Source organism: Balaenoptera physalus (assembly GCF_965194825.1).
Source record: "Balaenoptera physalus genome assembly, chromosome: X".
Classification (NCBI taxonomy): Eukaryota; Metazoa; Chordata; class Mammalia; order Artiodactyla; family Balaenopteridae; genus Balaenoptera; species Balaenoptera physalus.
The window spans coordinates 102,949,842-102,972,297 of record NC_138903.1 but is presented as its reverse complement, the minus strand read 5'-3'; the positions used below and the strand labels follow the sequence as shown (position 1 = coordinate 102,972,297).

At 39.0% G+C, this 22,456-nt stretch overlaps 1 long non-coding RNA gene across 1 annotated transcript in view; it reads left to right on the top strand.

Annotated features, from left to right (window-relative positions):
• The window catches only part of LOC309652125, a 101,477-nt gene extending 80,626 nt beyond the window's left edge, over positions 1-20,851 (top strand). The window contains exon 2 of the long non-coding RNA XR_014258604.1: positions 20,321-20,851. This is a non-coding gene — a long non-coding RNA (uncharacterized lncRNA). The remainder of the gene's footprint in view (positions 1-20,320) is intronic.
• The last annotated feature ends 1,605 nt before the right edge of the window (positions 20,852-22,456 follow it).

Here is a 22,456-nt window from a genome sequence, read left to right as displayed (position 1 = left end):
CTTCTGAGCTTGCCCTTTTGATCAACTGCTGGCTTTGCTTTTCAATAAGTTGGTCCTGCAGGTTTTTGTTTCCCCCAGATTGGTGACTCATTGCTCTGACCTTTGATTTACATGAGCTTTTATTTTTTTTGGCTGCGCCTTGTGGCTTACAGGATCTCAGTTCCCTGACCAAGGATTGAACCTGGGCCATGGCAGTGGAAGCCTGGAATCCTAACCATTAGGCAACCAGGGAACTCCCCTGCATGAGCTTTTAGACTCCAGATTTCCTACATCATTTGCAACATTTAAACATGTGGGTTCTAAAAACAAACTGCATGAGTTTAAATCCAGGCTGCTCTGCCACTTACCAGCTCTGTGACCTTGGACAACATGATCGTCCTCTTAGGACTTCAGTTCCTCCTTCTGAGAGGTGGAGGACAAAAGTAACACCTACGTAATTGGGTAGTTGTGAGGATTAAATAATCCTTCAATAATCACACGAGTGATTTTTTTAAGGCATCAGAAGCACTCTAGGAAATGTTGGAGCAACAATTAACAGAGATCTGTTTGGGTTGCTACAGCATTACCCCTTCAACAGCAACTCCTTGCAGATGTCTCAGTCACTACCTGGGTCCCTAGAATTATTTTTGTGTTATCTGCATCTTGAACTCCCCCAAAAGAAATTTAGAGTGGCTTATAGTAAGACAGACATTGTATAGATGCCCTAGCTTTACCCTTCCTCTATTAGATGGCATTTGAGTGACCATGTGTCTGAGATGCAGTGTAGTAGAGTAAGGAAAGAGGTGGGCTCTGGAGTAAGACTGCTTTAATTCAAATCCCACCTTTACCACTAATTGACCATGTGAGCCTGGCAAGCTACTGACTCTTTTTGTGCCTCAGCTCCCCTAAATGAAAAGTAGAGATGATAATAATAGCACCTACCCCACGGAGTCTACATGTGGATTGTACAAATTAACACACCTTAATACTATGTTCCTGGCACATAGTAAATATTCAATTGATGTTAATTATTGTTTCTTCCTGTACAAACAGGATATGTCACAGTTCTGTAAATAATAGTATTTCTTGAGTCTGGGGGGAGACAGCATTAGACAATCCAGGAAAGGAAGCAAATGTACTTTGAATTCCACCTCCTCAGGCGGTTTGGGTAAGACTACCATACATGTGATGGAGCTCAGGGCAGGCCACCCCAAGATATGCCACTCTGGCATGAAGATTATTTTGAGCTGAAAACAACCAAGCCCCAAAAGACTCAAGAAGAATCTTTGAACTTCCCACTTACTGCCTGAAAGAATTTAAGGTAGGAGGCCTGTCCAGGAAGAAGATATCACCATAGATAACTATAGTAAAGTATTAAGTGTGGCGACAGAGAAGAAGCTAGCAAAGCTCATTTGATCCAAGTCCTCTCTGTGTCCCATTGCCTTTGGATGACCCAGAAAACATCTGTTTATTACCAAACATTAATTCTTTTTACCTTCTTGTAAATTATCTTACTTCCCCTTGAAGACTCAGACCACTACCTCTTTCTCCTTAATCCAGAATATACCTATACCTCACCTTGCTGTGGCATCTTTGGAATTCTTCAAACTTATGTGAATTCCCAGTGCACACATAATACATTTGATTTTCTCTTGTTAATCTGCCTTATGTCATTTTAATTGCAAGTAAAAGAACTAAGAGGGGAAAGGGGAAATTTCCTTTCCCCCACGCATGCAAACAAGAATCTTTACTTCACATAGTTAAATATAAAACATAGCTTATTTTATTTTATTTTCAGCAATACTTTTATATGTATTTCTGAAAAGGCAATACATACACATGGTACAAAACTCAAAGTAAAGGATGTGGAATAAAATATCCCCTCTCTCCTCTGTGCTCAGGCAGTGCTCAACTAGAGGCAGCTGCTGTTTGTTAACTTTTTCCTATTCATATATTTTGCACATTTCCTTATTAACTATTTTATTGTTTTCTCATTGTCATTTTATTTTATTTTCATTCTCATATAATGAATGTGGGGGAAAAAAAAAAAACCGAAACAAACTGACCTACTCAGTTGCTCACCTTGACTTTAGCATATTCTTTGTTTGCCCAATCATAGCTCTTAGCCTGTCTCTATATTGTTTTATCATCACCCATAGTCCTGACACTGAACTTCTCTAGGCTGCTGCAAGGGACATAACCCCACAACCTCTAAGGGCCCTGAGCAGGCACCATGTTCACCTAGCAATATTAAATTCCAAATACACAGACCCTAAACCTGGTGATTCTTATATTTGTGTCTGGGGAAGGGAGAAGCACCTTAAGATGCTCACTAAGCATTAGGAGTGGTAGCCTAGAACAGTCCAGACTAGGGAAGAAGAGATAGAGGCAGACAGGAGATAACCCACTTGGAGAAGAGAATGGAACTCACCTCAAAATTCCATGGAGGTTAGGAATGAAAAGGCTGTGGTTCCACAATTTTTGCTGAGGAAGAATTTAGGGGAGTGGTATTGGAAGGAAAGGAAGAGGGCTCATTGAAGATATTTTTTAGAATAATATGGAATTCTGAGACAGCTTCGGAAATTCCCTATGTCTCTTATTTAGGCATAGCCTGGGAATGTAGGTAGCCAGGATTGACAACTCACAGGTTCTGTTCCTGCACCTGCCACACCTTCGATTTGTTACTCTGAGACAGCCTTCTTGCCCTCTCAGTGCCACTTATGTTCACCATTAGTAAAATAGGGAAAAACACCCTTGAACCCCAAATCTGGTAAAAGAACACAAGGAATTGTATCAGTGTTTGCCTCTGGGAGCAGCAGCAGAGATCTAAAAAGCCGTGGCCTGCTCTTTGTTCCCTAGGCCTGTGTATAAGCTGGACTCTAGCCAGAATTGCAAACAATGACTTATTTGCTAATAATATACTTCTTTCCAACAAGCTGTTTTGTAAGGGAAGAGTTTAACAAGCATACTTATACTGGGATAAGTAGTATACTTATACTCCTGGGATAAGAGGTATACTTATACTCATCCCAGGAGGCCAGGGTTTGGAATCAGATCTTGCTGTCACACTAACAAGTTGTATGACCCTGGGCAAGTTCATTATTCCTTGACTGACTTCATTTTTCTTCGTTGTAAAATGGAGGAAAATACAGTATCGACCTCATAGGGCTTTTGTGAGGCTTGAGGTAAAGCACGTGAAGAACTTAGTTCGGTGCTTGGCACACAGTACATTCTAAATAAATGTGACCAATTGTTATAATTTAGCCTGACTATTCCACTTTTGGATGCATCAGGGGAAATAGAGGGGGATGAAGAAAGGGACTAATACAAAGGAAGGCATCACACGAGCTGTTGCAGAGGGATGAGCTCAATGCCACTGAGGAGTACCTGTTGAGCAGGTGTGTGAGATAGCAAAATCAGGGTGCACATAAGGAAGGGAAAAGATTACACAGTAGTCAGTGGTTTCACTTTCTGCCATTTCAGTTACCTGTGGTCAACTGCCATCTGAAAATATTAAGTGGAAAATTTAAAAAATAAACAATTCATAAGTTTTAAATTGTGAGCTGTTCTGAGTAGCATGATGAAATCTTCTGCCCTCCCTTTCATCCCACCCAGGACTTGAATCATCCCTTTGTTGAGTGTGTCCTGCCATTGGTCACTCAGTAGCCATCTTGTTATCAGATTGACTGTTGTGGTATTGCAGTATTTGTGTTCAGGTAACCCTTATTTGACTTAATAATGAGCCCCAGACACATTCATATTGCTGCTTCTTCATTATCAGTGCATGTATCATTTTACCTGTAAATAAATATGAATTTCTTTTTCACATTCATTTCTTTTCATTTTTTGATGTCTAGTGTTAGTAATACATATAATGTCTACAGTGTTTTGTATCATATAAGACAATATTGATGTAGGTACTGACAATTCATCTTGTAAACAGATAACATAAACTTATAGTATAGATAAATACACTACGGTATATAAACGTATTTTCTCTTCCTTACAATTTTATTAATAACACTTTCTTTTCTCTACCTTACTTTGTTACAAGAATACAGTATATAATATATATAATGTGCAAAATATGTATTAATGGACTGCTTATGTCATTGGTAAGGTTCTGGTCAACAGTAAACCATTAGTAGTTAAGTTTTTGGAAAGTCAAGTTACATGTGGATTTTCGACTTGAGGGAGAAGGTTGGCACCCTTAACCCCCACGTTGTTCAAGGGTCAACTGTATACTTCCAAAGACTATCTTGCCTCTGTGAAGTCCTGAGCCAGGCTACCATTCATAGCCCTTGTCACTCATTCAGTTAATATTTATTGAAAATCTACTATGTGCCAAGTATTGTAGTAAGAACTGAATATATAAAGAGAAAAGAAAGGAAGCAAAAAGACTTCAGTAGCAGTCTATCTTGTGTGCTCCAGGCAAGGGTCAATCTACTTTGCTGATCACCCTACCTCCACTGAGTCCCAAACACTGAGAGTCAGGAAGCTACTTTTTCCATTGTTGCATGATCCATGGAATAACTGAATATGCCTCTTGTAAGTCACAGAATTTGCTTACATGATCATCTGACTTGATTCAGAACATGGTTTTCTTACAAGTTACAATTTTCCTCTGATTCAATTCCCTGATTCACCTCTCATAATGTTGTTCCCAGAGCAGACACCTCCCTAGGTCAAGGGTTTTACCACTATGATTCAAAGACCTTGAAGATTCCTCAAAGAGGTTATGGTGTTTCTGAAAGCATTCAGTTTGAATTACAATAATTATATTTTTAAATACCTTTCAAAATATAGTAAAATGACAACGCACTCAAATGGAATAAATAGCAAATTGTAATATATTGGAAACCACTACAGTGTTAATTTGTGCTACCATGTAAGTTAGTTTTAGGGGCAGATCTTGATTGAGAGCTACTCTTACCATTTCTACTTAATTCAGGAGTACCCTGAGACTGCAAGTTGAGCTATCCAAAATAGTGTTGCTATTTGCAATTTATCTGTGTGAATTAAGAATGTCTCTACACTGTGCAACCAAAACCTTATAGGAAAAATAAATTAGATACTGAAGCTGAACATAAGAATATAACTGTCACCCAGAACCCCCTATTTCAAAGGTTTATATTTATCAAAACTTCGTTCACATACTGATTATACCCTAAGTAAATGGTATAAATTTGAACTTAAAATATTCTAACATATGTTTACATATTACAGCACCCTGTAAGATTTCATTTGATAAAAATAAGCCTACTGTTAAAAATAAAATTTAGAATACTACTCAGCCATAAAAAGAGGAAATCTTGCCATTTGAGACCACATGGATTGACCTTGAGGGTATTATGTTAAGTGAAATAAGTCAGACGGAGAAAGACAAATACAATATGATTTCATTCATATGTGGAATATAAAAAAACAAACCAAAAAACCCCAAATAAATGACCAAACCAAACAAAACAAAAACAAACACATAGATACAGAGAACAGAGTAGTGGTTACCAGAGGGGGAGAGGGGATAGAGGTGGGATAGCAAAATGGGTAAAGGGTGGATCAACTGAATGGAAACTAAACTTTTGGTTGTAAGCACGCTGTAGTGTATACAGAAATAGAAGTATAATGTTCTACACATTAACTTATATAATGTTATAAATCAACATTACCTTAATTTAAAAAAATAAAAAAGAATGAATGAAATAAAATTTAGTAACCACTGTCCTAAGTAAACTCTGATCTGCCCACCAAGTTTAGTGGGAAGAAGTCAATAACAAAGCATAAGAAAACACATGGCACCCCAATGAGGAGCCTTTATAAAAGAGATGCCTGACAAAGATGGGCATCTGTTTCCACATCAACCCATCTGTTCAAGAAACTGGAGGGAATTTTCACAGAGCTCTCCACTACTGTTAAGGCTCTTTAGTCTTACAGCACTCTCTCTGCTCACTCCAACTAAAATTGACTCTGTTCTCTTATCATGACTATAAATACTCCCCTTTGAAGCAGTAAATGGCTCAGAAGAGTATGAAGTACAGATTGCCCTGGATTCCCAATTCCACATAAGGGCTAAATACCTAAGAGACTTAGAAGAATATGGACCAAAGTTTTATATCTGAGAATTGACCACCCATTGCTATGCTTCACCCAGTATCCTTTAATCTATGCCACTAAAATTATGCTCTTCCCACCTCACTTTGGTAGGATTCTCAGAGTTCTTCAAACCTAAGATCAAGCAATTTTGGTGCAACTCATTTCAGTAATGTAACTTCTCAATTGTGGCCCTTTCTTGCCAATCCTGTTCCCTGGGCACTCAACCTGGTCCACTGGAGTAACTGAAAAGGATCTTATGGTGCTTTCCTGGGACAGGCCCCTCTCTCCATGTCCTCTGCCTGCCTCTTGTTTGTATAAAAGCTGTAGTCTCCCAGACCTTCCCTGGGTCACAAAAGCCTGGCTCAAGAATTAATAATTGAAAGGATGTGAACATGTAGTGACAAAAATAACAATTGGGCCAGGAGAACTGGTAAGAATTTAAACAGTAGATCAACCATATGGCAGTCACAGAGTCTTTAGCTCCTCCCTGAAGTACCTAGATAACAGTATCTGATGCACATTTCCTGAGTTGTTTTGTAGACGCTAAAACTCCCACCAAATGGAAGGCATTAACTACTTGATGACCATGAGCATGTCCTCAGCCCCCAGACCTAATGGAGCCTAAGGACTGATAACGTTAACCCCTGTGACACTTCCCTGTTACCTCACCATCAACCAATCAAAATTGTGCATGGGTTGATCACATACTCTGAGACTCCCCTCCCTCACCCTGCCCTTAAAAACTTCCCTGAAATCCATCAAAGAGTTTGGGATTTTTGAGTATTAGCTGCCCTGGACTCCTTGTCTGGCACCTTACAGTAAATGCTGCAACTTTCCTTCAGCACAGTCTGGTGTCAGTAGATTGGCTTTACTGCGCTTGAGCGAGTGGATCCAAGTTTGGTTTGGTAACGCTGGCAGTCTATTTGAATGGTCCTTAGGCTTCTGTATTCTTGTCCCTGAGCAGTTTGATTGAGCCCTCTCTCAGTTTTTGCCCTGTTTTCTGCTCTAGCTCCTGCCTTGCTTGATCCACTTCCCTTTCTCCTTCTCCTATGCTCTCTCAGCAATGGCCTTAGCCCTGCTCTTCATGTCTTATCTCTCCTCTATCAACTCCCAGAGCTTCCCAGTGTACTCTGAACCATCTACCTCTCCAATGATCACACCTGCCTTAGTGTACCCCAGTTTTGGCTGAAAACAAAAGCTGATATCCATATCTGCTTTGTGATCATCTGGAGGGATGAAGATGATTCCACCTTTTATAAAAATTGTAAAGTAAAAGATGGTGTTGCAGATAAATTTTTAAACAGTAATTCGGACTGCCTGTTCTCTTGATCCTGTAAACATATACCAATAAAACCTGCAAACACAGGAATAAAAAACTCATAATATAGTTAACAATTCAAATAAATCCCTCTGTGCCTAGGGTTTTTCAAACATATGTTATTTTACTGTCGGCTTGCCCAGCCAGGTGCCTCCATTCTCTGCTTCCTGTTAACTGAATTTTGCTTTTTCTTTGAGAATTTCCCAAATTCCTTTCCTTGCCTTATTTCTAAAAGCCTGATTACCATTTAAATTACATCTAAAAGCAACCAATTGTGTTTCCTCTGAAGCATAGCTGGCAAAGTGAGTGGGCAGGTTCTGGGGCAAATCCCACTGGGAGCTCGCTGCCTTTCCCCTCCTTGGGTACATTTATCCAAATGAAATCACATTAAGGCAAACATCAAAGACATTCTTGAGGGTCAGGGCAGACAAAAACTTGCAGCCTAAAGGGCTTATGCAAAAATTGGAAAGGAAAAATGCTTTGGGCCGAAGATGGTGGTTTAGGGGAGGAGGTTTCAGGTGTAGATGGTCTGTATGTAATCCTCAGCTAAGGAGTTCTCATTATTTTCCCCATCATCCTACAACCCACTGCATCCTCAGTGGGCAGTCCACTGCCCTGCCCACTTTGCAGAAAAGGAATTGGGGGAACTTTGGTGAAGTAATTAATGGAATATTAAGCTGATATTAAAAGAATGAGGTAGATCCATATGTGCTGATATTTTAAAACTTCCAGAAAATATTGCAAAAATGAAAAGGGGAAGAGGTTTTTATCTGCATCTGTATCTGTATCATGATACATTTTATGCTTTAAAACCCTAAAGACTGTAAATAGCATGTGAACATAAAGGCATTCAAAAGAAGTGAAGATAAGGCCAGCAGGATATTTATAACTATGTTGACTACCTTTGGTAAGGGATGTTGACAGGTGTTGATGGGGATTTTCATCTCTCATTTTATATACTTCGAAAAATTTAACAATAAACGAGGGTTATTTTTGTAACATACGGAAGAATAAAGAAAAGGAAAATGATTTCAGGATTGGAGATGAGACCAGTGTGATCGTCATAAGCCTCGTCCCTTGAATCTTCCATTCTCCTCATCCACCAATACAAATTCAAAATAGCTTAGGCTACAAAGGGCCAATTCAGTTCCTCAAAGAGTCCAGGCTTTCACATGTGCTTTCCTTTCAGCCTAGAATATCCTCCTCCTCCTTCCCCTATTTTCACATGGTTAATTTCTTCTTGTCCTGCTGTTTCTGCTTAGATGTCACCTCCTCCAGAAAGGCGGCCCCACATTCCGCTCCACACCATCTTCCTCCATTCCTCCATCCATCTGCCTGCAAGGCAGGGCTGAATCAAGAACCAGGGCGCGCATGCTGTCAGTTAGCCCAGTTAAATACCCAGTGAAAGGGAAAATAACAAGTTCAAGGAACTATTGCTACCGAACCAAACCTTGGGTTTTCTCACCCACACACTGTAAAGCCAATCTACTGACACCAGGTTGTGGTGGAGGAAAGTATAGGGTTTATCGCAGGATGCCAAGCAAGGAGTTCAGGGCAGCTAATGCTCAAAACACCCAAACTCCTTAATGGGTTTCAGGAAAGCATTTTTAAAGGCAAGGAGAGGAGGGGACTTGCAGGGCAAGTGATCAGCTCATGCACAATCCTCTGATTGGTTGATGGTGAGGTAACATGGTGGTGTCACAAGAGTTAACATTATCAATCCTCAGGCTCCAGTAGGTCTGAGGGCTACATGCTCATGGTCATCAAGTAGTTAACATCTTCCCTTTAGTGGGAGTTTTAGCATCAGCAAAACAACTCAGGAAAGGTGCATCAGATACTGTTATCTAGGTACTTAAGAGAAGAGCTAAAGCAGAGGACATGGGGGAGGGGTCTGCCCCGGGAAGGCCCCCTAGGGTCCTGATCCATTAAGCTATAAGAGAAGAGTTATACTTCTAAGGTGAGTTGCCACCAAATGCCTGGTCTCAACAAATCCATGTCGAGCTCCCAGAGAACCTCATCATTTGCCATTACAGCACTTACCATTCAGCATTGTAATTATCTGCTTGTCTGTGTGCCTCACTAAAATGCAAATGATATGGGACTATAAGGGAAGCCTGTCTATCTCATTCTCTACTGTAACTCAGAACTAGCACAACAGATGCAAAATATTTGTCTTGGCTCAAGCTGTTATAACAAAATACCACAAACTGGGTGGTTTAAGCAATAAACATTTATTTTTCACAGTTCTGGAGGTTGTAAGTCTGAGATCAGGGTGCCATTGGGGTCAAATCCTTGGGGAGAGCCCTTTTCCTGGTGGCAGAAGGCTGACTTCTCGTATCCTAACATGGTTGAAAGGAAGTGAGCTAGCTCTCTGGCTTCTTCTTATAAGGACACTGATCCAACTGATGAGGGTTCTACTCTCATGACCTAATTATCTCCCAAAGGCCCCACTTCCTAATACCATCACACTAGGATTAGGGTTTCAACATATGAATCTTGGGGGGACACATTCAGTCCATAACAATCTTCATACATGGGATAGATGGGTAAATCACAAAGGTCAGAGACTTACTCAAGAGGAGTTTGTAGATAGAAAAAGTCTGTATCCTTTACTCTAGAGACTGTAGATTCTCCTAATCATAGGACTGAGAGAACTTAAGAGGAACAAAACACTGGGAACCAAACACAGCTTTTAGTGGGAAAAATTAAGTTTCCTTTCTCTGAATAGATGATTTCCTTGACATAGATGATTCCCATGATTCTTAGCGTTAACACTACAGACACCTTGGGCTGGATAATTCTATGTTGTAGGGGATGTTGTGTGCATTGTGGGATGTTTAGCAGTATCCCTCCCTTCTACCCACTAGATACCAGTAACAACACAACTCACCAAGTTGTAACAACCAAAGTCTTACCAAATATTGCCTGGAAGGCAAAATCACTGGCATAGAGTTTTCACAGATATAACAGAGCAGTGCTGGGTAAAGGAGACAACATTTGCATGCTCATATGCAGCCCCTTTTTGACATATGATTTGAGCCTTACAAGCAGAAGGGCCCCAAGTGAGTGATTATGATTACTGGGTAGGTAAGGGCATGGGCCAAGAGTCTTACCTTAAGTGACAAAAGGGTTAATGTATACTCAACCTTTACTAAGCATTCCTAGGTTTGAAACTCAGTTCTAATTATTCTCAAGTGATTCTGAAGGTTCATGACACATAATCATTTGTCAGTGTTCTGGGGCATGAAATTGGACCGTGTCCTCTCTGTAGCTGGTGTGTGGAGGTGATTTACTTAGCTAGTAAGTGAAACTACCTGATCAGCTACCACAGACATCATTTTCTTTTTCTTTAAGCGCCTGCTTTTTCAGCACAGCTTTGTTGTTCTCTGTTGGAAATGGATGACACAGCAATGTTTAGGAATAGGCCGGGGCAAAGTAGTTTTCTTGTCCAAAGGTTGTACAGAGAATGCCAATTTCCAAGTAACGGTGATGAAAGTGAAGCGATCTAAGAGCATGGTGGCTTAAAATATTGGTAGACTTTAAGAGCTTTATGAATTATTTTAGACTGTATTTATAGGACTGTTAAAGACCCAAAGCGTTCCCTTAAAATTTTCAGTCATACTTCACTACATTTTATCCCCATAGCATATCCCCATATTATATGCTAGAGTGGTATTCTTGAATTTGAAAATCTGCAAAGATCTCAAGAAATAGCCCTCAAAATTCCAAGGAGCTCCTAAAATTTAGAGGTCTCAGATGTGTCTCTTCTTCTCTATGCCCAAAATCAAATTGCAACCAGCTGGATGACTACTTGCCTCCTTAATGCCACTGTTGGGGGAGGGGAAATTTCCCTTCTTTCCCCTCTTAGTTCTTTTGGCTGGCAATTAAAATGACATAAGGCAGACTAATAGGGGAAAATCAAATTTATTACATGTGCACAGGGAATTCACATAAATATGAAGAATTGCAAAGACATCAAGGCAAGGTGAGATATATATATTCTGGATTAAGGTGAAGGAGGTAGGGGTCTGAGACTTCAAGGAGAAATAAGGTAATTCACAGGAAGATAAAGAGTTAACGTTTGGTAAACAAATGTTTTCTGGGTCATCCAAAGGCAATGCGACACAGAGAGGACTTTGATCAAATGGGCTTTGCTAGGTTCCTCTCTTTCTACCATACTTAATACTTTACTATAGTTATCTATGGTGATAACTTCTTCCTGGACAGGCCTCCTATCTTAAATTCTTTTAGGCAGTTAGGGGGAAGCTCAAAGGTTCTTCCTGAGTTTTTGGGGGCTTGGTTGTTTTCAGCTTAAAATAATTTTCATGCCAGAGTGGCACCTCTTGGGGCGTCCTGCCCTGAGCTCCATCACCACCAAGTCTGCTTCCCCATGTAAACAAATATATTCCCTAAGTGATATTCAGATTATGTAACCCCCCTATTCTCAAGCCTGTATGTAGTAAATCACCCCTATAGCATGTCAAATCCAAACAATAATTTTGCTTGTGAGTGAACTTTTAGGCTCTGCACCTAAAGTCTCCACTCCATGATTTCCCATCCCTTATTTTTCTGAACATTCTCATTCAGTTCTTCACTGTGGTCTCCTTTTCCTAAACCTAGATTCTTTCCCGCTACCTCCACATTGTCCATCAGGCCAAGAGAGGTCCAGTTAAAGAGCCCTCTTTACTTCCTGTCTGCCATACCATATTACTTCTTGCCTTACACATGATACGTAAGACTCACTACCATGAAAATGCCATGTGGTATAAACTAAAAGAGCATAGCTTGTGGAATCAGACAGAGGTTTCAATCCATTTCTGTTACTTATCACGTATGTGAGATTGAGCAAGTTACTTCATTCATCTCTAAAATTCTCACAACATTTGTTGTGAGAATTATGAGAATTGATTATCTAACCCCCCCCCACACTTGCTGCCTCAAACTGGCTTTGCTTTTCATTTTCCCCACTATCCTTACTTCAGTCAATGGCATCTAGTATCTCATTTTAGAATCCTCCTATCACAAAGTCCTATCAATTCTACCACCTATTATCTTACATATACTCCCATCTCTCCATCCACACTATTACCATTCTTCCTTCATATCTTGCCTAGACCACATTAGTCTCCTCAGTGGTCTTCTTCCTTTCATCCTTCATATCCCCAATCAATTCTCCTTACAGCTTCCAAGGTGATCTTTTAAAAAAAGATTAATTCAATTGTATTCATTACCTGTGTAAAACCTTCCAATGGCTTCTACATGAATTTAGGATACAAACCACATTTTGTATCATGGCCTTCAAGATCCCGAGTAATTTAGCCCCAAACTACCACTCTGGCCTCATTTCCTACCAGTTTTCTCTGTCTCACACCACTAACTCCCCATTCCTGGATTATAACTGGTCTCCCTGCTTCCACTCTTACCCCCCTTCAATCCATTCTTCACACAGCAGCCAGAGTAATCTTAGAATTCATAAGAAGATAAAGAGGGAGATATTTTTCTATCTACCAATTCTACCTCTAAAACATACTTTGAGTTCATCTACTTCTTTCCATTTGCACCCTGGTCCCAGCTATCATCATCTTTCACTGGAATTTCTACAATAGATTCTTAACAGGTCTTCCTACTGTTTGACTTGACCCTCTCCAAATCATTCTCCACACAGCAACTAGAATGATATTTTGATAGTTCATTATGATCATCTCTCTCCCCTATTTAAGACTCTTCAGTAGCTTTCCATTGACTTAATCAGTACAGCTGAATGGTTAAAGAATTGGGCTCTAGAGAAAAACTGGCTGGATTTTAATCCAAGCTCCACCACTTACTAGCTGTAAAACCTGGAAAAGTAACTTCTCTAAAACTGAGTTTACTCACCTGCAAAAAGGAAACAATAACAGTAACCTACCTCTTAAGGTTATTGTGAATCTTATACATAATACACATTCAGTAAAAGTGATTTGTTATTATTGTTGTTAACAATTCAAAATCTTTAAATAGGGCTTACAGAGTCCTGCAAAATCTCATTCCTACTTACCTTGCCAGCTTCCTCTTTTGCTATTTCTCCCTTTGCTCACTATGCTCTACCACTTTGGTCATCTTTCAAGCTCTCAGAGTAGGTCAGTAGTTCTCACACTTTAGATAAGAATCTTCTGGAGGGCTTGTTAAGACACAGATGGCTGGGCTTTACCCCCAAAGTTTCTCATTAAGTAGGTCTAGGGTGGGGCCTGATAATTTGCATCTCTAATAAGTTTCCAGATGATGCTGATGCTGCTGGTTTGGGGACCACACTTTGGGAACCCAAATGCTATAACAATAGCATTCTTTCTTGCCTCAGAGCCCCCAAACACATACAAACCTTTACCCTGGTCATATATCAAGTGTAAACTTTAACAATCCTTCTTATGAAAGGCTTCCCTTGACCTTCCAGACTAGGCTAAATACTCTTGATGTATTTTTCATAACATGCAGAGTATTTGTAATTAGTTATTTGTGTAATTATTTTTTGACTTAAAAAAACATATGTCAAACTGCCTCATGAAGGCAAGGACCCTGTATGTTGTCTTGAAGTCTTATCTCCAGAGCCTGGCACACTGCTTGGCTCATAGCAGGCACTCAACAAATTTTGTTGAACAAAATTTTAATGAACAATTGTATTCTATATGTAAAAAAATAATAATGGTTAAAGTTCACTCAGTGATGCTGTTTCCCTTCACAAATATTCAACCTTTTCTTTCTGAGACTATCTCAGCTTGCTTATACTTTCTCCAATCACTACCCTTTGGCCACAGATTCTTCAGATTATTCCCTCTCTCAATGCCCCTACCTGTGCCCTAACCAAATATAGGGCTTTCAATTCAAACTATACCTTAAAATCATCTGAAGAGCTTTCCAAAATGTACAAGGTCCCACCTCTGACCAATTGAATCAGAATTTCTACATTTTTCAAATAGAACTTTTGCATATTTAAAAAATTTCCTCAGAGCATTCTGATGCACAATAAGAGTTGAAAAGCACTATGCATGAATGAGTCTCTCTCTTGAAGTACTTGTGTACATGTTGATGGTTCTTCAACAATACCAGCCACGTGGTTGGCATTCATCTTATACACTCTGAAAAAGGCATTTGCTTTGCTGCCTTCATTGCAAGTTCCTAGATCTGTGTTTCTCAAATTGTGATCTATAGACCTCTGCATCAATATGGCCTGGTGTTCTTGTCAAAAATACATGATCCTGGGCCCTACCTCAAACCCATTGATTCAGAATCTTGGGTGGGAATGTGGGTCAGGGCCAGGAATCTGGGTAATTTCAAATCAGTTTCCTGAGTGATCCTGATGCACAGTAATGTATAAGTACCACTGTACCAAAGAGTAGTAGGGCATAGCAAAAGAAAACGAAATAGCCAAGCTTCTACTCAAGATATAAAATTGAACACATGCATCCACAGGCTATAAATTAAGTAAATCTATAACAATGGAACCAATACCAGCCCTCTGATTGGTCAGAGCAGTGAATTCCAATCACAAAGGAACTATGTTTGACAAGGTATATTGGCAGTCATTTTAAGACAAAGGGCTGGTAGGAGAAAAGAGAATAAAAGGCTGCCCCTAGACCACTATCCATGGGTAGCAGGGGAGAAGGTGTGTGACTGGGGTAAGAGCAGGGAGCAAGCAAGAGGGGTAGATTTCATAAGTAGATCTACCAAGTGACAGCAGCTGTGATTTGAATACAGCTATACCAAGTCCTAGATCTCATACTCTTAATCCCTATAGCAATGGTTCTCAAACATCACTGGGTATCAGAACCACTTGGAGGCCTGTTAAACACAGACTCCTGGGAACCCCAGGGTTTCTGATTAATTAATCTGGTGGTGGGACCTGAGACTGCATTTTAAATAAGTTTTCAGCTGATACTGATGCTACTGGTCTGGAGATCACATTTTAAGAACCATTGCTCTACAGTGTTCATGCTTTTGTTCATATTGTTGCTTCTTTCTGATCTGCCCTTCTCCCCAATCAATGACAGTGGATCCTGACCATCCTTCAAGGCACAGCTCCATACAGTCTTCTCTATGAAGCCTTCCCTGATCTCATGTCCTCTACCTGCAAGAACTATAATGTCTTCTGTGTCTATGGGATGGGATATGAGGAGTTGGCAATTCTGGAACACTAAGGGGCAATGGGTGCAGGGAGGGAGGGTTCTAAGGTTTGCAAAGATATTTTTCCAGTGAGTTCCATGCATTGCAGTTGTGGTTGTTCTAAACACATTGCAAACTGGGTGACCCCAAAACAAAGCCATCAATACTTGGGTTTAGAACAGTGAAACCAAGCCATTCAGCAAACATGACTCAGGAGGAGAACTGGCAACCATTTCAAGACAGGGGACTAGAAGGAAGAGGAGGTAAACAACTGGACAAATGGATATCTACAGAAAGGAAATAATGGGAATAGTAATACCTACTCAGGAGGCCTTCTCTGCCCAAGGTCAGAGGAGAATGCCCTAATTGAGTATGCACAGAAAAGAATATTACAACAGAGCAGAACGGAGGTGAGGACAAATTTGAGGTCCCTGACACATGAGATTTGTTTAGGGCCTGATATACAGGTAATAAGTGATAGACCTGGGATTTTAACTCATTTCCATCTCACTCTAAATACCATACATATAACATTTACAGCATTCTCTCAAAGGGTGGTCCATGACCCACTGTCATCAGAATTACTTAGGGGACTTAATAAAATAGTAAGTCCCTACATCTCTCCACCAGAGAGTTCAATTCAATAGACTAAAGCCCAGAAGTCTGAATCTTAATAAGTCCCTCCACATGACTGTGGTGTAGATGGTGGATAAAACACATATTGACAAATAATACCAATCTCTAGTTTGCTTCACATGAAGGCAAGGAATGTTTCGTTTGCAGAAGAAAAAAATGTATTGGAGGTGGGGGGTGGGGAAGGTCTGGGGATTGGAGGAATGCCTCTGGGGAGGACAAAAAAGAGCTCAACAGGTTGAAATCTCTAGGAGGAGCTAGATTTTAAGGAAGAATTTTAAAACCAGAACTTTTCAAAAGAGAAATCTGCTACCTGAAGAATTCACGAGTTTTATCCTTACTGGAGATGTTACAGTAGAGGTGACAGAGGCATTTTCTGGGCTGTTGAAAATCAGTATTTCTCAGTATAGATAATGATCCACTTGGATCTTTATCATCTAAGGGTACCTTTTTACCATGGTAGATTGGGCTCCATCCAAAATCTACTGAATCAAAATCTCTAGGGGGTGGAGCCTTTTCAAGAAGCTACCCAGATAATTCTGATACAGTTGGACCATGGTTTACATTTTTAAGAGAAAAACTATTAAAGAGGTTAAGTTCATATGCTTTGCATGAAATGGAATTGAGTTTAAACTTTTGGACAAAGACCTTATCTAATCTAGCACTGAGAGTAAATTCAGTAAGAGGTGAACAAGAGATTGAATGGGGGAGATAGGAGCCTTGGCACATCCTAGATCAGTGTTTTTCCATATAATTTGGCATTGACAGTCAAGAAGTGGTGGCTAAACATTTGTGTTTTTTAATCTCCCCAGAGGATTCCAGTGTACTGCAGATGTTGAAAACCACTATTCATGAATATTGTCTATCTCTAGACTTAAAAGTAGTTTGATCAAGGATCACCTGCATCAGAATCATCTTGGGAAGATTACTGGAAATGCAGATTGCTGGGCTTTACCCAACACCTAATAAGGCTAAATTCCTGGGAGGGAGGACCCAAGAATTTCCATTTTAAACAAGCTCCCCAAGTTATCCTTATAAATGCTAAAGTGTAAGAACCACAGCTCAATACACATAATTCTATGTCTTCAGCTTCCTTTGCATCTCAGAGTTTATTTCTGTCTTTGGTGCTACAAAGTGAATTCAGTAAATTTCATTGACCAATTGACTGGTACAGCTGGAAATGTCAAATTGTATATTTTACCAAATATAACTACTAAATGAGATTTTCATTTGCTTCTATTTATAGTCAACAAAAGGTCTTTTAAGAAATTCATTCAATAAATTTGTACAATCACTATGGAGAACAGTATGGAGGTTCCTTAAAAAATTAAAAAAGAGCTACCAAATGATCCTGCAATCCCACTCCTGGGCATATATCTGGAGAAAATCATAATTTGAAAAGACATATGCACCCCAATGTTCATTGCAGCACTATTTACAATAGCCAAGACATGGAAACAACCTAAAGGTCCATCAACAGGTGAATGGATAAGGAAGATGTGGTATATATACACAATGGAATATTACTCAGCCATAAGAATGAATGAAATAATGCCATTTGTGGCAACATGGATGGACCTAGAGATTATCATACTAAGTGAAGTAAGCCAGACAAAGATAAATATTGTATAATATCACTTATATGTGGAATCTAAAACAAACGAACAAACAAAAAAGATACAAATGAACTTATTTCCAAAACAGGACTCACAGACATAGAAAACAAACTTATGGCTACCAAAGGGGAAAGGGGGGTAGGGGTAGAGAAAAATTAGGAGGTCGGGATTAACATATACACACTACTATATATAAAATAGATAACCAACAAGGACCTACTGTATAGCACAGGTAATTATATTCAATATTTTGTAATAACCTATAAGGGAAGAGAATCTGAAGAATATATATATAAAACTGAATTGCTGTGTTGTACACCTGAAACTAACATGATATTGTAAATCAACTATGCTTCAATAAAAATAAATACATTTTAAAAATATAAATAAATAAAAATTTAAAAAACAAAAAACCAAAAAAATTTTTTAAAGAAATTCATTCAAGAGAAATAAAAGGGAAAAAATATATGCAGTAGTTTTTCTTTGAAATAATTAAAACACCTTTTTTAAAGGGTGGAATTAGTTGTTGGGGGATGTGGATATATTTAGTTTTCCCAATTCTTAACTCATCTAGATGAAAATTTCTAGAAATAAGTTTGTGTGAAGGACATGGGGATAAAGCCCATTGTGACATTTAAACCAAAAAACAAATGCCACATTTAGCAGATTATCTGGGTGTTGCTAAACACACGTGTATATTACATCTGGATTTTTTCACACAGATGTTTTTATCAGCATATTAACCTGGTCATCATAAAGTACTAAGATGCAAGATTGCTATAATGGCCTAGTTATTTAACTAAAGTGCTTTTTAAAAAATATCTATTTTTTCCACAGAATACTATAAATTCTCCAAAATCATATCTAAGCAAAAGATTATCTAAAGGCTTTGGGAATGTCATTATCATAATTATTTTCTCTTACTGTTTATAATTATAGTCTTTCAAACCATTTCTAATATGTTTCTATGGATTTTCAGCACATTTTCAAATACAAATGGGCTTTCCCAAGAAAATGCTTACTCATGAAATCATAAGTTCAGATTTATATGTTCAAAGATACAGCCAACAATCCTAATGCCATTTTATCCCTTGCTCTGGCATAAACCTCAGAAAGACAGAACTCTCAGTGGCACTGTGAGACCTGGGATCAATGACCTGTTTTAGGCCCATCCCTTACCCTATCTGCCTCCTTCTAATGCTACAGGGCAGATAGATAGCCCAAGGGAATCACCTCTGCCTCAAGCCTGTCTTACCTGTATAACACTCTTATCTCAGTCTTGACCTGCTCAAATATATCATCCAATGCCTACTGAGTCATATATCTGTCCCTGTGTGTCTGTGTGTGTGACCATGTTATGCTTTAAGCAGGAGGTCCTGGAGGAAGGAAGTATCACTGTCACCATCAGCAGCAGCAGTATGTGTTGAGTATAACACTAGGTACTTTACACATATTTCCTATAATCCTCAAAACTGCATTATAAGCATAGGAACTGTATTATTACCTTATCACACAGGTGCAGAGACAAACAGTCAGAACAATTAAGCAACTTATCCAAGGTCAGAGTCAGTGATCTTGAAAAGCCAGAACTTTGACTGAGTATTATCTTTGGTTAGTACTATATTTAATCAAATGTTCAAGGGAAGCATTCTAGCATGGTACTGAACAGCACTGGCTCTGGAGCTACATTGACTGCATCTGAATCCAGACTTTAGCAATTATTGACTGTGTAATCTTGGGCAAGTTAACCTTAAACTTTCACACTCCTAGACAAATTTTAGACTCCTTTTTAGAGCTTAAAATATTTCTCCAGACATATACTGTTCCCTATTTCAAATGCATATCATCAGCATTCCTTTTAAATGGCCTTTTTCAAATTTGGTAATTTATGACTATGTGATGTCCCCTCCCCTTCTCGGGAAGAACATCGGCAACCAAACAAATTAAGTGGCTCTTTATGACTAATGAATCACACTGGATTCCTACCTTCATGAAATCTACCTGCAGTGTCTCCTCAGTTTTACCCCATGAGAGGGAATATCATCCTGTAAGAAGTTTTTCAATCATTGTCCTCAAGTTGACCTCTGATTACTGTTAAGTATACACATAAGACACTGAAAGAAGTCAAAGATGACACGAATAGATGGAGACATACACCATGTTCTTGGATTGGAAGAATCAATATTGTGAAAATGACTATACTACCCAAAGCAATCTACAGATTCAACGCAATCCCTATCAAATTACCAATGGCATTTTTTACAGAACCAGAACAAAAAATCTTAAAATTTGTGTGGAGACACAAAAGACCACGAATAGCCAAAGCAGTCTTGAGGGAAAAAAAACGGAGCTGGAGGATTCAGACTCCCTGACTTCAGACTATACTACAAAGCTAAGTAATCAAGACAATATGGTACTGGCACAAAAACAGAAATATAGATCAATGGAACAGGAAAGCCCAGAGATAAACCCACGCACCTACTGTTGACTAATCTATGACAAAGGAGGCAAAGATATACAATGGAGAAAAGATAGTCTCTTCAATAAGTTGTGCTGGGAAAACTGGACAGCTACATGTAAAAGAATGAAATTAGAACACTCCCTAACACCATACACAAAAATAAACTCCAAATGGATTAAAGACCTAAATGTAAGACTGGACACTATAAAACTCTTAGAGGAAAACATAGGCAGAACACTCTTTGACATAAATCACAGCAAGATCTGTTTTGACCTACCTCCTAGAGTAATGGAAATAAAAATGAAAATAAACAAATGGGACCTAATGGGACTTAAAACCTTTTGCACAGCAAAGGAAACTATAAATAAAACAAAAAGACAACCCTCAGAATAAGAGAAAATATTTGCAAACAAACCAATGGACAAAGGATTAATCTCCAAAATATATAAACAGCTCATACAGCTCAATATTAAAAAAACAAACAACCCAATCAAAAAATGGGCAGAAGACCTAAATAGACACCTTTCCAAAGAAGACATACAAATGATCAAGAGGCACATGAAAAGCTGCTCAACATCACTAATTATTAGAGAAATGCAAATCAAAACTACAATAAGGGGGCTTCCCTGGTGGTGCAGTGGTTGAGAATCTGCCTGCCAATGCAGGGGACACAGGTTCGAGCCCTGGTCTGGGAAAATCCCACATGCCATGGAACAACTAGGCCCGTGAGCCGCAGTTACTGAGCCTGTGTGTCTGGAGCCTGTGCTCAGCAGCAAGAGAGGCCGCGATAGTGAGAGGCCCGCGCACCACAATGAAGAGTGGCCCCCGCTTGCCACAACTAGAGAAAGCCCTCGCACAGAAACGAAGACCCAACACAGCCAAAAATAAATAAATAAATAAATAAATAAATTACTGTTAAAAAAAAAAAAAAACTACGATAAGGAAAAAAAAAAAACTACAATAAGGTATCACCTCACACCAGTTAGAATGGGCATCATCAGAAAATCTACAAACAACAAATGCTGGAGAGGGTGTGGAGAAAAGGGAACCCTCTTGCACTGTTGGTGGGAATGTAAATTGATACAGCCACTATGGAGAACAGTATGGAGGTTCCTTAAAAAACTAAAAATAGAATTACCATATGACCCAGCAATCCCACTACTGGGCGTATACCCAGAGAAAACCATAATTCAAAAAGACACATGCACCCCAATGTTCATTGCAGCACTATTTACAATAGTCAGGTCATGGAAGCAACCTAAATGCCCACTGACAGATGAATGGATAAAGAAGATGTGGTACATATATACAGTGGAATAATACTCAGCCATAAAAAGGAATGAAATTGGGTCATTTGTAGAGACGTGGATGGACCTAGAGACTGTCATACAGAGTGAAGCAAGTCAGAAAGAGAAAAACAAATATCATATATTAACGCATATATGTGGAATCTAGAAAAATGGTACAGATAAACCGGTTTGCAAGGCAGAAATAGAGACATAGGTGTAGAGAACAAACGTATGGACACCAAGGGGGGAAAGTGAGGGGGGGTGGTGGTGGGATGAATTGTGAGACTGGGATTGACATGTATACACTAATATGTATAAAATAGATAACTAATAAGAACCTGCTGTATAAAAAATAAATAAATAAAATTTAAAGAAAAAAGTATACATGGAGTCTTTTCAAGTCTAGATATAAGTCTCTATCTATGAATACTCAACTCCTTTTGAATCACTAAATTGCAGTATGGTTTTTGTGGGCAGTAAATTGTAAAGAAACAGGTGCCAAAATTTCTAATATTCTTTTTTTAAATAATTCAAGAACAGTTAAACCATATGTTCCTAGTGACTAATTAACCCTAAATTATGTTCCTGGAAATACTTTGGACAGTGAGCACGTAGCTTGTCTACCACAGAACATGAGATTTGGAACCTGTGAAATATTTTATCTGTTTCTTTATTCCTTTTTTAAATTCAAAAGATTATCCTCATTTCACAATGACAAAAGCTGAAGGTCAAAGAGGCTATGAGTGGTGTATTTAGTTGATGATAGCATTAATATTACTACTAAAGATTATATCGAATATGGTACCCAATGTTCAAGTTACTACTGCTGTGTAACAAATCACCCTAAAATTTAGTAGTTTAAAATAACAAAAATCATTTCATTCTCTCTCATGGGTTTCTGTGAGCCAGTAATTTCAGGAAGGGCTCAGCTGGG